Genomic DNA, 16,281 nt, shown 5'->3' on the forward strand with positions numbered 1-16,281 from the left:
TGGGTAGCGGGTTGCGGAGGTGTGACCCATGCATCGACACCAACAGGGGTAGTTGTTGGAGGGACCGGGGAGGCACGAGAGCCCCTTGGGGGTAATGTACTGTGGGGGCCCGGCCGGTTCGGCCCCGCGCTGACCCCGCAAGGGGCGACGCACGGGGTCCGGCAGGCGGGCAACGACTCGCATACGAGGTGGTCCCACAAGGTCCCACTCGCGCCGTATGACGGCAAGAGTGATCTACGCGCGTACCTGGCGCAGTTTGACTGTGTGTGTAAGGGCAACGGTTGGGGTGAGGACGAAGGTGGAGTACACCTGGTGGCCGCATTGCGCGGCGCGGCGGCGGAGGTGCTGACGGCATTACCAGCGGGTGCTCTCACCCTGCCAGCCCTCCGCGACGCCCTAATTAATCGATTCGGCATTGAACAGCAGAGCGAGCTTGTTAAAGCTCAGCTCGCGCTGCGAAAACGCAAGCCCCAGGAAGCCATCGGGGAACTTGCCCACGACATTCGCCGCGCAGTGGGGATCGCACATGCTAGCATGGCAGCGGATTCCCGGGAAAGCCTGGCGCTGGACCATTTTATCCAGGCTCTCCCGGATATTGAGCTCCGGCAACAGCTCGCCATGTGGCGCCCGCAGACTCTGAGCCAGGCGGCTGACGCTGCGGCCCGTTGGGAAGCAGCGAGGCCCCTGGCCGGGGGGGCGAGCGTCTCGCAATGGCGGTCCGCCAGGTGGGACCCCCGATGGAGGGCGGACCCCTTAGGGGGCCTGCCCCCGACGTGGGTCCTGACCTGGCGGGCATGGTCCGGAGGCTGGTGGACCAGCGCCTGGCGGGACCTGGACCATGGCAGGCGGCCCCGGAGGTGGCCCACGGTGGACCACGAGCGGGTAATCCAATTCGGACCTACAGGGGGGGAAATTTGGAATTCCGGAGGCAAGCACCTTATCAGGTGAGGTGCTATACTTGCAACCGTCTGGGTCACCTGGCGCGGCACTGTCGAGCCACGCGCCGGGATGATCCCCGGCGGTTGAGGTCCTCAACTCCGCCCAGGGGGGAGCGGGTTAGCCGACCCCAGACACCCCCCCCGCCAGACCCCGGGAAACTAGAAGGTGTCGGGCACGTAGGGCGGTGTTCGGCAGAAGAGGATGGAGGAGAGCCCTCATTGACGCGACAGGTCATTTATTGTGGCCAAATTGGAACCGGTAGCCTGACAATTAGATGCAAAATTGCCGGCGTGGGGGTAGACGCCGTAGTGGACACAGGAGCTAGCGCCACGATCATCAGCCCTGTGGTCCTTGATTCGAGCGCAGGTGGCTGGGATAAGATCCAGCGCCTGCAAAATTATAGTTTGCAACTTGCTACCGGGGTAACGGCCCCGATCATAGGGCGTGGTTCTGTGACCCTCAAGTTAGGGTCGGTAAGGAGGGAGATAGATGTTTGGGTGGCGGAGGTGTGCGACCCATGTTTAATAGGGTTGGAATTGTTGACTGCCAGCGGTTGTAAAATCGACTTGTGCCGGGGGATCCTGCAGGTGGGAGTAGAAGAGCTGCCGTTAGGGGGAGTGAGCACGGCCGAGAGAGCGGAGCTGGAGGCTTCCGAGGCCGTGACCATCCCCCCAAGGGCCGAGGCGATAGTGCCGGCCCGGTGGGCAGCTCGCCCAACGTGGCAGGAGTCCTGCGGCCTGGTCGAACCGGTGGCAGCGCAGTCCATACCGGGTTTAATCGTGGGCCGCACCCTTGTAAAAACGGACGGACCGGTAGTGGCCGTCCGAGTAATAAATATGAGTACAGAACCACGCACTATAGTAAGGGGCACGAGGGTAGCTGGCTGCACCCCATTTGAGGAAGTCGCGACAGTGAGGGGCGAGAACGTCCAGCCGAGCCGACCCCGGGGGGAGCCTTCAATAAGAAGTAGGAATTGGCCCGATCCCATTTGCGAGATGGTAAATCGTAGTAGCGTAGAGTTGGGAGGTACCCAGAGGGAGGCCTTACACAAACTGGTTGGGTCCCATTTGGACCTCTTCTCCCTGTCCACCGAGGATATTGGACGTACGGGCCTGGTGAAACATCAGATCCACACCGGTGAGGCCCGGCCTATTCGTCAGGCCGCCCGACGGCTCCCTTGGAGCAAGAGGGCGGAAGCTGACGAGCAGGTTGAAAAAATGCTCGACGCAGGCGTGATCAAGCCCTCGGGAAGTCCTTGGATGTCACCTGTTGTGCTGGTCAAAAAGAAGGATGGGACCACGCGGTTCTGCGTGGACTATCGCCAGCTAAACAACGTGACACTCAAGGACTCATATCCCCTGCCAAGGATTGATGACACCCTCGATGCCGTTGCGGGCTCAAATTGGTTCTCGACTTTGGACCTCAAGAGTGGGTATTGGCAGGTGGAAATGGATAGGGCAGGGAAGGAGAAAACGGCATTTTCCACAGGTAAGGGACTGTATCAGTTTACTGTGATGCCGTTTGGTTTGTGTAACGCCCCCGCCACCTTTGAAAGATTGATGGAGCATGTACTAGGCGGCATGCCATGGCAATCATGCCTGGTGTACCTGGATGACGTCCTGGTACATGCCCAAACGTTCCCCCAGGCAGTAGCTAATTTGGACCAGGTGTTCGGGTGCCTCAGACAGGCAGGGTTGAAGCTGAACCCGAGTAAGTGCACCTTGTTTGCCAAGGAGGTGGCCTATTTAGGCCACGTCATCGGTTGCGAGGGGGTAAAAACGGACCCAGACAAAATTAAAGCGGTAGAGGAGTGGCCCGCACCACGTACCATCAAAGAGGTGCAGGGATTTTTGGGACTCTGCTCCTACTACCGGCGCTTTGTGGCGAAATTTGCGGAGTTGGCCCGTCCCCTCCACCGGCTTACGGAGAAGGGGATGCGATTTAATTGGACACGGGAGTGCCACGAGGCCTTCCAAAAATTGAAGGGGTGTCTAACATCCGCACCCCTTCTAGCTTACCCCACTAGTGACGGGACATTTACCCTGGACACGGATGCGAGCCAGGAAGGATTGGGCGCAGTTTTGTCTCAGACACAGGAGGGCGTGGAGAGAGTGATTGGTTACTGTAGTGAAATCGTATCCGTACTGAACCCGGGTGGGGATGCTCGCTGCTCGCTGTCATTGTTGTCACCGCTAGGGGCGTGACTATAAGACCCGTTGCTGTGTCAGTGCTCCGAGACTTCTCCCTTGTGACATGTTACATCGGTAGCCTCGTTAATGGTACGCCTTTATAGAATATCTAGCTTGCTTGCATTGACTGATATGAATGGCTTTATGAGATGTCGCATCGTATGCTTATTGTGTATTTCTACTTACAGGAATGATGTGATGATCTAAATGCAATTAAACCAAACCGTTGGACTTAAGTTGTGCGGACCTGAATGGTTTTTCACAACACTTAATTGCATTTAAGATCTGCTGACATGGCTGGCAACAAGGCGCTGACGGTGTCCATTTTCAGCGCCGACCCACAAGCCACGGACGGAGGCTTGCAACTCAAGCACTGGCTCCGACAACTGGAGCATCTCTTTGATGAGCCTGAGACCGCTCCGACGCCTGCCGCGAAGCTGGCGATATTACACTCGAAAATCGACTACCGGGTCTACCACGCGATCGCTCAATGCACGACGTATGATCTTACCATCGCGGAGCTCAAGCGGCTTTACATAAAAGGAAAAAGCCCTGTGTATGCGCGTTATTTGCTGCAAACGCGACGGCAGCAGCCCAACGAGGCTATGGACCATTACGCCCAAGAGCTCCGGCAGCTTTTGCTGGACAGCGTCAGGGAGCCACGGACTCCCGAGCAGGCTAAGGATGATCGTCTTTTAGATGCCTTCATAGCAGGGGTCTCCTCCCAGGAACTACGACTCAAACTCTTGGAGAAGACCGACCTGACCTTCGCTACGGCGGTTGAGCAAGCGACAGCGTATACTGAAGCGCGGATGCAATCAAACGCCTATGATCGCACGCGCCTTCTGGCGGGTACCTCACTACACGCCCGGCCGGAGAGTGCTACTGACGAGGACGTGGATCCGCCTGCTGAACTCCGGGATGCTCCGGAGGATGACCCTGCCCTGACAGCTGCCGTCTCGACCAGCAGACCCAAGGCCTTGCGCGGGGCCGCATGTTTTTTTTGTGGAGGGCCTCGTCATGCCCGAGTCGTGTGTCCGGCACGTGACGCTATTTGCCATTTGTGCTCGCTAAAGGGACATTACGCGAAAGTGTGCAAGAAAACGGCACGCGGCTCGCGGCCCTTCGACTCGCGCAGCCGCGGACGCGCGGGCGCAGCAACCTTGAACGGGCTCATAGCAGAGCCCACGAGCCCAGCGCCTTACCCGACTTCGAAGGGGAGGGCCCCTCTCTGCGGCCCGCTGGGCGCTCAGACGGCCTTGACTGGCGCCACCGGACAGCCACCACCGTCTCCTTCTCCATCGGGGACAAAGGCCGTGTCCTTGGCCAAACCTCAGGCCACGCAAGGGGCTTTGACACTTTGCCAAGCCCCTCGTACTCCTCGAGTCGTCCACGAGCTAACGGCGGCCCCCGCCACGTCAAAAGAGTTAAGGCAGCTTTCGAATACTACGGAAGCCTTTTGTCACAGCGACCAAAAATGTCAAAAGGCGATTTCGGATACTACGGAAGCCTTTATCTGCCAGGAGTGTCAAAAGGTGATGACAAATACTACGGAGGCCTTTTCTCGTCGGATTTTGAATCGCGAAACACCGGAATGCTGGGGAAAGCCCTCTGATGACGATAATGGATTCCCCATGGTCAACGCAGACTCTGGCCACGATCGCAAAACTGCTGCTGGTGTAGGATCCACCCGCGAGGCTGGTCCGACCCATTCGGGGGGCTCAGTCCCGCTCCCAGCTGCCTCGTCTGGCCTAGCTCAAGCCCTTATTCCCCTTATGGTTGAGGGCCATTGTGTTCAGGCCTTGGTGGATACCGGATCTACGGATAGTTTTATCGACCAGCGACTTGTGCTCAGGCATGGATGGCGGATCGGGCGGTCTACGAGACGGATCTTCATGGCTTCCCAGGGACTTCGGCTCAGCACAAAAGGGGAATGCCGATTGAAACTCGTGCTAAAGGGACGGGTTTTCCCTGATGTACACCTTATGGTTTTACCCGCATTATGTGCTGATATTCTGCTAGGACACGATTTTCTTAAGCTGCATGGACGTCTGGTAATGGAGTTCGGTGGGCCTGACACTCTTGTTGTGGGGGCGGACGACGCGCTAACGGTGTGCGCCCTAGCGCAAATGGACGTCCGGCCGCTTTCGCTGTTCCCCAATCTAACCTCCGACTGTACCCCTGTCGCGGTAAAATCGCGACGCTACTCTCACGCGGACATGCAATTCATTGCGGACGAAACGGCTCAGCTCTTGAAAGACGGCATCATAGAACCTAGTAGGTCGCCTTGGCGCGCCCAGGTCTTAGTGGTGCGCAGCGAGGCCCATCGCAAACGCATGGTAATCGACTATTCCCAAACGATTAACCGCTTTACACAGCTGGATGCCTACCCCCTTCCGGGGATGGACGCGCTAGTGCAACAGGTGTCCCAGTATTCGGTCTATAGTACTCTCGATCTCCGTAGTGCGTACCACCAGATCCCTATCTCTAGGGCGGATCGTATCTATACCGCTTTCGAGTCGGGGCAGCGGCTGTACCAATTTACACGATTGCCTTTTGGGGTAACGAACGGGGTCTCTTGTTTCCAGAGGGCCATGGATGACCTCGTTGCGCGGGAGCACTTAACCGATGTTTTCGTCTACCTCGATAACCTTACGGTTTGTGGATATGACCAAGAGCACCATGATGCTAATCTGAAGCGCTTCCTTGAGGTCGCGCAACGGTATCACTTAACTATGAACGAGGATAAGTGCCAATACTCCCTACGCACCATAGATCTTCTGGGGTACACCGTGACCCATGGCTCTGTCTCTCCGGATAAGGAGCGTCTGCAACCTTTGCTCGACATGGCCCCTCCCTGCGATCGGGCGTCCCTGAAACGCGCCCTTGGGCTGTTCGCCCATTACTCCAAATGGGTGCAAAATTTCTCCGCGAAACTTCGCCCCCTTGTGGCCTGCGACACTTTTCCCCTGAGTTCGGCCGCATTGACGGCCTTTGAAGGTCTTAAGACCGACATCGCCCGAGCCGCCGTAGCGACCATCGACGAGAGCGGCTCGTTCGTCCTCGAAAGTGACGCCTCGGATCAGGCCATCGCGGCGACCCTCTCCCAAGGGGGACGTCCCGTGGCTTTCTTTTCACGGACTCTTACCTCCGCTGAGCGGAGGCACTCGTCCGTTGAAAAGGAAGCGTATGCGATCGTCGAGTCTATTCGGCGATGGCGCCCGTACCTACTCGGGCGGAGCTTCCAAATCATCACGGACCAGCAAAGCGTTGCGTTCATGTACGACACCTTACACGCCCAGCGCATTAAGAATGAGAAAATCACTCGCTGGCGTATCGAACTCGCCGACTTCTGTTACACCATCAAATATCGCCCAGGGAAGGATAACCAGGCCGCCGATGCCTTATCACGCCCGACTACATGTGCTGGTATCACCTCGTTGGAGGGCCTACGGGTGCTGCATGCCACAGCGGGCCATCCCGGCGTAACGCGTTTCGCTCATTTCGTGCGGAGTGGGAATCTCCCTTACTCGATTGACGATATCCGCCGTATCTGTCGCGACTGCGCTATCTGCGCGGAAATCAAACCGCGTTTCTATAACCCCCCTATGGGGACTCTGGTGAAGGCTACACGCCCGTGGGAACACTTGGCGATGGATTTCAAGGGCCCTTTGCCGGTGTCGAGCGGCTCTCGCTATCTGCTCACTATCGTTGATGAGTACTCACGATTCCCCTTTGCTTATATGTGCGCGGACATGACTGCTGCCACGGTGATGCGATGCTTACAGAACTTGTTCTCAATGTTCGGTTACCCGGCCTATGTCCATACCGACCGGGGTGCAGTCTTCTTGTCTCAGGAGGTGCGCGGCTATCTGCTCCAAAACAACATTGCGTCTAGTTACACCACGCCGTACAGACCCCAGGCTAATGGGCAGATCGAACGCTTCAACGGGATTATCTGGAGGGCCGTCATGCTCCATCTCCGGACCCACGGCCGGGGCCTCGATAAATGGGCTTGGTCGCTACCTGCGGCGTTGAACTCAATCCGGGCACTCCTGAGTACGGCAACTAACCAAACTCCCCACGAGCGACTTTTCCACCACCCCAGGAGCTCGGGGTGTATACGGTCTTTGCCCAGTTGGCTCGCTGGGCCCGGGCCGGCCTACCTTAAACGGGCGGTTCGCGCGAGCAAGTACGACCCCCTTGTGGACAAAGTGCAGATTCTCCAGGCTAATCCTGAGCATGCTCGTGTGATGACGTCTGATGGTCGTGAGACTACTGTCTCCGTTCGTCATCTTGCCCCTTGCGGGGTCGACGACCTTAGTAGGGAATCGGACGAACCGGTCGAACCCATCTATGAGACTATGGCCTCTCCCGACGCTCCCATTGCCGACAGTCCGCCGACCCTCCCCCCGTCGAGACTGCCCGGGTCCGACGACTTGGCGTTACCCCCTTCATCACCCGACCCTGTTGACGCCTCTGACACCGGGGATACAGGGTTACGAGATGCCGTACCCGGGGAATTTCGAACGCGTGCTGGCAGAGAAATTCGCCGCCCGGCCCGATACGGTTGGGCCGACTGATACTCCGCACCCTATTCATGCTGACGCTCACTCGCTTTTAGCCACGCGGCCGTATAATTCTGACGGGGGGGTGAATGTAGTGAAATCGTATCCGTACTGAACCCGGGTGGGGATGCTCGCTGCTCGCTGTCATTGTTGTCACCGCTAGGGGCGTGACTATAAGACCCGTTGCTGTGTCAGTGCTCCGAGACTTCTCCCTTGTGACATGTTACATCGGTAGCCTCGTTAATGGTACGCCTTTATAGAATATCTAGCTTGCTTGCATTGACTGATATGAATGGCTTTATGAGATGTCGCATCGTATGCTTATTGTGTATTTCTACTTACAGGAATGATGTGATGATCTAAATGCAATTAAACCAAACCGTTGGACTTAAGTTGTGCGGACCTGAATGGTTTTTCACAAGTTACTATAGTCGGGCCTTAAGTAGGCCCGAGCGAAATTATTGCGTCACTCGCAAAGAGTTATTGGCTATGCTGGCTGCCATGAACCATTTCCACCCGTACTTGTACGGGCGGAAATTTTTGGTTAGAACTGACCATTCCTCCTTGCAATGGCTCCTTCGGTTCAAGGAACCAGAGGGCCAAATTGCAAGGTGGTTGGAAAAGTTGCAGCAGTACGATTTTGATGTGGCCCATAGGGCCGGGAAGGCCCATGGTAATGCGGACGCACTCTCTCGGCGTCCTTGTCTGGGGGAAAACTGCAAATTTTGTGCGAGACACGAGGAGAGGGAACAATTGGGCGATTCGGACCCGACCCTAGTTGTCCGGGCAACCCGGGTGAGAGGGCCAATTTTGCCACTAACCGCAGATGAGGAATTCGGAACTTTGGCATGGAGCACGGCCCAGCAGGAGGATCCTGTCCTGGGGCCAGTGTTCAATTGGGTCAAATTGGGGCAAAGACCAAAGGGGGAAGAGGTCACCCCCCTCGGGGCACAGACCAAGGCGTATTGGGCTCAGTGGAAAACCCTGGAATTGAAGGATAACATCTTGTATCGCAAGTGGGTGGAGGTTCCCTCTGATAAAACTTCCTGGCTGGTGGTAGTCCCAACTAAATTTAAGACCGATATATTGCAACAGGTGCATGGTACCCGCCCCGGCGGCCATTTGGGCAGGACAAAGACGACATCGCAGGTACGCCGGAGGTTTTATTGGGTGAATATGGGGCGCGACATACAGGACTGGTGTCGGAGATGCGACGCCTGTACTGCCAAAAAGGGACCAGCACGGAGGATGAGGGCCCCCCTTCAATTACACCAGGTGGGGGCCCCCCTAGAGCGGGTGGCCATGGATATCCTAGGCCCACTACCCCGCACCCGCCTAGGTAATAAGTACATCCTCGTTGTGATGGACTACTTCACCAAGTGGCCGGAGGCCTACGCCCTCCCCAACCAAGAAGCAGGGGTGGTAGCGCAGGCCTTCGTGGAAGGATTTGTGTGCCGGCATGGGATTCCACAGGAGTTGCACACCGACCAGGGACGAAATTTTGAGAGCAAATTGCTAAAAGATGTGTGCAGTCTCCTGTCAATTCGGAAAACCAGAACGACGCCTTTAAGACCTCAATCTGACGGGATGGTGGAAAGATTCAACCGAACTTTAATCCAACAACTGGCACTGTTCACCGCCACCCGTCAGGATGACTGGGACGAACATCTCCCTTATTTGCTCATGGCCTACCGAACCAGCCAGCACGGGGCCACCGCATGCAGTCCAGCGTTGCTTATGTATGGGCGGGAGTTACGGGCTCCCGCCGACTTGCTATGCGGTCCCGTGCCAGACACAGTGGTTAACCCGCCGAGGGAGGGGTACGCACGTCACCTAGAGGAAGGCATGGAGCTAGTCCATGCCTTCGCCCGCCGCCAACTCCATCTGGCGGGGGAAAAGATGAAGCGCAGGTACGACGACCGGAGCCAGGGGAGTCAATACGCTCCGGGGATGAAGATTTGGTTCTTTAATCCCCGGAGGCGGAAGGGAAGGTGCCCAAAACTCACCTCCCCCTGGCAAGGCCCAGGAGTCGTCCTGTCGCAAATCTGTGACGTGGTCATTAAGATCAAAATGGGGCCACGAGCCCTCCCTCGGATTGTCCACGCCGACCGGATAAGGCCTTACACCGGCGAGCAGGCGCCCCCGTGGATTGCCTCGGCTTTAGATGCCGAGGCGGGACCCAGTACCTCTGAATAAGGGGGGCTTATTAGTGCCAGAGGACTGGGGGATTGATGAGCGATGGGCCCGGTGGGTAAGGGTGGCATCCCTGCCACCCTTCCCATAGTGGGGCAAAGGAGCTATAGATTATGGGGTTTATGGCAGTGAAAACTAGCCCGGGTGGGTTAGGTTATATTGTGTGTAGGAATCTAGCGAAGATGACATTAGGTAACGTTAAGTTTAGTTAGTGACTGATACCTGTAGTGGGGACGCAGGTAGATTAGTATGGATGATAATGATGAGGGAGCGCAATAGTTTAAAGGGACGACTGGGAAGCGCGAGTTTCAGAGGGGAGTAGTTAGATGAGATGATGCTGTGTGAGAACTGGACAGGTGTATGAGTAGTGAGTGTGGTGGATCAGCGCGAAGGCGCTTGGGGAGAGAAGGGTGCAGGTGGCACCAGGTGTGAGAGCACAGGTGTGCAAGTGCAGGTGTGTGGAGCAGTGTATGAGTAGTGAGTGTGTGGATCAGCGCGAATGCGCTTGGGGAGAGAAGGGTGCAGGTGGCACCAGGTGTGAGAGCACAGGTGTGTGGAATATATGGAGCAGAGAATGAGTGGTGTGGAGAGAGTTGGAGTAAGTGGTACGGAGTGGTGTGCATGGTGCGAAGGTGTGGATGGGGGAAGAGTGGACCCCTTTCACGAGTACCCGGGGCGGGTAGTGTAAGTGTTAGGTAGAGGGTACAGGTAAATTGTGGTTGGATATTGGCATTTGTGGTGCGGTTGCAGAATGGTATTGTGGATGGGTGCATTATTGTTGTGGAAATGGCTGGGCGTGTAGCCTGTTAGTGTGTGTAGTTGGTTGGGCACTCCACCACTGTGAGGATGTCGGCCAGGTGAGGCCGCAGGTGGGCTCTGGGAGCCGTTAGTGTCAGTGGGGCCCGAGGATCCGGAGGACGGACCCGGGTAGCCCAGTGCCAGAGAGGGCACCGAGTGGGGAGAGCGCCAGAGGGCCTTCCCCAGGTAGTTAGGTTAGGGTAAGGAGCAGGTAAGCTCGGAGGCAACTGCAGTGGTGGAGGTGTGCAGGTGGGTAGACCCGCTGGGAGAGGTACACGCCACAGCCCAGAAATTGTGCGAGGGCACCGGGAGATGAATCGGGGGAGTGAGACCCCAAATTGAAAAGCACCACAGTTTGGTCAATGGGAATTGGTTTTTAGAACCCATAGTGTAAGAGGGCCAATGGTTTGGCAGGAGAAAGACCCCGGGTAATGTAAAGTTGTTAAAGTCATTTAGGAAATAGTTAGGATTGATGAACCTGTCGCACCATACGCAGCCACTTACCTGTGGTGATGATGATGACTCCACACCTGTGTTTTCTTTGTTCTGTTGCAGGAAATGAGAATTGCTGTGTGGATTGGTGAGACGCATCACGACGTGGATGAGACGTTGGGGTGATTCCATCTCTCCCTCCTTAGGAGGGACTGATGATGAATTGGTGATGGCAAATTATGATGTTGAGTTGGAGATGGCAAATTTTGATGAGAGTTGAAAATGGCAAATTTGATTGGTTAGGAGGGAGAGAAGACGAATTTGGTTTATGGGAGGAACGGGGAAGACAGTAGGGACGTTTGTTGATTTGTAAAGTAGATGTTTATGGGTAGTGTTGTGTTTTGTGGATACAGTAAGGGGTAAGGGAGGGGCAATGTAGGTTACCTGGTCGGGGGGGGGGGGGGGGGGGCGTACGGTAGGAACGTACCTGTCTCACCTGGTTCCCATGTGCCCCCAGTGTGCATCACCTTGTATTGCGTGCACTTTTGCGCCCTTACCACCTTGCTCACTTGTCTTCTTCTTTTGTCTCCCACCTCCGAGGATCTGGCTTTGGGGCAGAGAGAGAGGAGAGAGAGGTGCTGGCTCCGCAGTTGTGGGCCTGCACTTTCGCTGCTTGCTGCCGGGATCGATACACCATATGGACCGCAATGTTTGTGGCCACCCACCATGGACCGCAGTTCTTTTGCGGGCAAGCACCACCCATGGATGGACCTATGGGTCAACGTGGCACCTATGCCATACAGGTGAACCACTAATAGTTGGCCCCCTGACGGCCACAATAAAGAAATGGACGCGGTTGGCGCCTTTCTTTATTTTTAAAGAAGCAAGAAGGCCAAGTGCACCACATGAAGGCAAGACCAGCGGCAGAACATCGGCCGGCTGCGACACCACCGGTGATTGTTGAACACTTTATTGGTGCACCGGATGGTGCTGACTGTGTGATGGGGTGGTGCTTTTGGTGCTTGGATGGGGTGCTCTGCACATTATTAAAGGCCGTAAGGCCACAGAGCACTCGTGGGTTGGTGTATCGATGCTGGCATGCGTGCTCTCTCTATGCATAACATCTGCATGTGTTCCTCCAAAAACAGGTCCTGGATCGTAGTGTAAATATCAGCGTAGTCTTGTGTAAATAATGCTCCCTACCGGCTGTATGTTTAGTTTGACAATTCTTTCCGCGATTCGGTTATCCTGTGGGTGTGTTTCTGTGAGGAGAAGGGTGCAACGTCGCAGGGGGACATATTTACTCATTTGTGAATATCTGTAAAACTGTCGCACTCAGGGTAGAGTTAATAGTAGAGGGAACTACATCTGAGTGCCACACTAAAGTAGGTAAAAATTTATCGGGTCGGGACGCCCCGAGGTAGAGAAGGGTGCAATGTTGCGGATATGGGATTTGGCCTCCATCCATATCCGCTTGTAAATATTCCCCTATTTCCCCAATACTCCCCAACTATCCCCAATCCCCCATTCCCTAGTCCCATTGTCTGTAAACAACACTCTGTAGAACCGACCTTCCCCTTTTTCCCCCATTAAATGTCGTGCCCAGGTTCACCGCATCTCACGTAGACAACTATAGGACATCTTGCTAGTTATTCTTAGTCTATGTCAGTTAAGGACTCGTTTCCATTAATTCTGACTCTTCGTTGCACCAGAATGTGATTGTATGGCACCAGTAGTGAGTTTAGGACCTCCCCATACCTCCTCCCATCTTCCTCATGAAACTACAACAACAACAACAACTACAACAACAGCGCGCGGGGAGTGTGCGTCCTCACTCCGGCTTGGTTAGCCGCCATTGCCCATGTGCTCTGACGGGGTTACCACGAAGGGGCTGACTGTCAGCTCCTCGTCAAGGGCGGAGCCCGGTAACCCCCCCGCACCCAATAAGAAGCGGCGGGCCGATTCCATCTGGGGCGGAGCTAACGAGCCGAGGGCGTGTCACTCCCCGCTGGATATACGCAGCCACTTACCGGAGGTGACGTCAGATGCGCCCCCAGCTTGAAGAGAAACAGACGCCACCTCCAGCGCGACGATACCTCCCCGCATATCTGGACCGGACCGTGTGGGTCCTGTCCCTGAGCCAAGGTGCACCTTGTGCTATCCATCGACTACCTGCCCTTCCTTGCCATCAATCCCTGTGTGAGTCAGTCTTGTCCTGTTTATCTGTGGTCTGTCGGGGCTACTATAAGACCGTGATTAAGTGCCCACCTTCCTATGCTGTACCTCTTGTCAGTGTAATCTAAACGTTCTGCATACAAATATTATAACCTCCTCCGGAGGTCTTGAGAACTGTACCCCTGGTGTCGTGTCATCTAACCCAGCCGTTGCGTCCTTTCCTTAATTGATTTAGCATAGCGCGATTTGGCCAACGTTCGAGTGGAATCGGGTAAACTGTGCAGACGCGGTCATACCAAACCGCTCGGTAAACTAACATCCAAAACCGCGTCTGTAACAATATATATATATCCAAACAGTTCAATCTTGGTTTCATCAGACCACAGAATCTTGTTTCTCACAGTCTGAGAGTCCTTTAGGTGCTTTTTTACAAACTCCAAGCGGGCTTTCATGTGTCTTTCACTGAGGGGAGGCTTCCGTCTGGCCACTCTGCCATAAAGCCCAGATCGGTGGAGCGTTGCAGTGATGGTTGTCCTTCTGGAAGTTTCTCCCATCTCCACACAGGATCTCTGGAGCTCAGCCAGAGTGACCATCGGGTTCTTGGTCACCTCTCTTGCCAAGGCCCTTCTCCCCCGATTGCTCAGTTTGGCCGGGCGGCCAGCTCTAGGAAGAGTCCTGGTTGTTCCAAACTTCTTCCATTTAAGAACTATTGAGGCCACTGTGCTCTTGGGAACCTTCAATGCAGCAGAGATGTTTTTGTAGGCTTCCCCAGATCTGTGCCTCGACAAAATCCTGTCTCTGAGCTCTGCAGGCAGTTCCTTCGACCTCATGGCTTGGTTTTTGCTCTGATATGCATTGTCAGCTGTGAGACCTTATATGGACAGGTGTGTGCCTTTCCAAATCATGTCCAATCAATTGAATTTACCACAGGTGGACTCCAATCAAGGTGTAGAAACATCTCAAAGATGATCAAGAGAAATGGGAGGCACCTGAGCTAAATTTCAAGTGTCATAGCAAAGGGTATGAATACTTACGTAAATGTGATATTTCAGTTTTTTCTTTTTAATACATTTGCAAAATTTTCTAAAATCCTGTTTTCTCTTTGTCATTATGGGGTATTGAGTATAGATTAATAAGGGAAAAAATGAATGTAAACGATTTCAGCATAAGGCTGCAACATAACAAAATGTGAAAAAGTGAAGGGGTCTGAATACTTTCTGAATGCACTGTATATATTTAATTTTAAAGCAAAAACTATGGCACTTTGGTGGAATTTGTTTTGAAAGCCAATAATTAGATGTATTGGCTGATGTATATTCCAAGTTTCAGCTAGTTTCAATGTATAGCCTTTGAGATATGAGCGCCAACATATTTTGGGCGGACAGACATCAACGTGAATTCGAGCGTTTTCTGAATAAAACTCAAGAATGCGGAAACAGACGATGCTCAAATTTGGAACATATTACCTCGATGTACAAAGCATTTACTTCTGAAATTTGCAGCTGCTTTCGTCCAGTAGAAGCCGAGATGTATTTTCAGTCCCCATGCTAAAGCTGCATACAGAGAAACGATCCCATATATAAAGGGAGGGGTGCTTTGCACCACCCTTTGATTCAATGGACAGCATGCTCCGAGAGACAGCATCTCCATCTGAGATCTGACACTTCTTGAGAAGCAATCTTCTTATTCGTTCCGATGCAACACCAGGCTATGGGGTGGCATCATTGCTGGGGGGGGGGGGGGGGGGGGCAGTAGTGCCACTGATGCAATGCCCTCTGCAGGTTAGGCCAGGCATTTGTAATTTGGTCATGGTGCCAGTGATAGCTTGCCTACTCTTCACAAAAGACGCCGTGACATATTTCAACGTCCTTGAGCAACTTGTGCTCTCAGACGGCTCCTCTGGCTGAACGTCCTTCCGATGGACGGCACACATTGATGCATCGCTCTACATGCGGAACCCCACTAAGACAGTGTATAACAGGGTCAAGACTTGAACCTAGGTTACAAACCTCAAAGGCGAATGTGCATACCCCGAAGCTGTATTGCCAACTTAAAGTGACGAGTGAGTCTGCGACACCATATTGGAGGCTCTCTCCATGGAATGTCCCATGGTATGTGATCGACAGATAGTGGTTGCCCATTCTCAGCTCATTTGACCCCATGTACTCCCCCTCCATCCTAGGCCAAGACATGAAACGAATGGTGCCACATGTGCGTCTTCCTTCACATGTATGCTATAGTTGTGTCAGCACTGTGGTTGAAGATTCCATTTGCCATTACTCACAGAAAAAAGTAATCCAAGCAAAAGTGGCACTATTGACGTTGAAGTGGCACAATTAGGAAAGGCTGCCATGTGAACTAAAATAAATGCACAACTTCACTGCTCTTATGAATGATGCCCAGGAAACATGGACATTCCAGGCAAATTCTCACAGAGCACTGAATAGCAGAAACAGAAAAAGTCCATCACAAGTGAAGTTGTTGAGATGGTGATTGCGGTCCATCACCATCTCATGTCACCCCATCTCTACCCAATGACCCTACCTATACCAATCATCTTACCATGTTCCTCTCCTCCTTTCTCTTTTCCTGTTTGTTCATCCCCTTGTTCATTTTGTCAAACTGTGGCCCCACTAATTCCACCATGGAAGTATATTTTCTATTTACCCTCTGTCAGCTTACTCTTCCATGAGCCTCAATGTAATACGGTATAGATAGGGAGTCTATTTCTTAAAGTTATTTTCAAACTGCTTCATGAGCCTTAAATAGGAGAAATACAGTTGCCGAGATGAAATAATCTCTACTGTATTGAACTGCAAGCCAACTTCATGTTCAGACTCACAAATGTCCTGAAAATCGAGCATCAGGCAGAGTTTCAAAGGTAATTGGCCAATTGTCAAGGGGTATGCCTACTGTCCCCCCCCCCCCCCCTCCTCGAGGCAACTCCCAAAATTGAACGTGGTGCAGGCTTTGCTTGCCAACAACGA

This window comes from Myxine glutinosa, chromosome 2, assembly GCF_964187855.1.
Source record: "Myxine glutinosa chromosome 2, kmMyxGlut1.1, whole genome shotgun sequence".
In the NCBI taxonomy this organism is placed as follows: Eukaryota; Metazoa; Chordata; class Myxini; order Myxiniformes; family Myxinidae; genus Myxine; species Myxine glutinosa.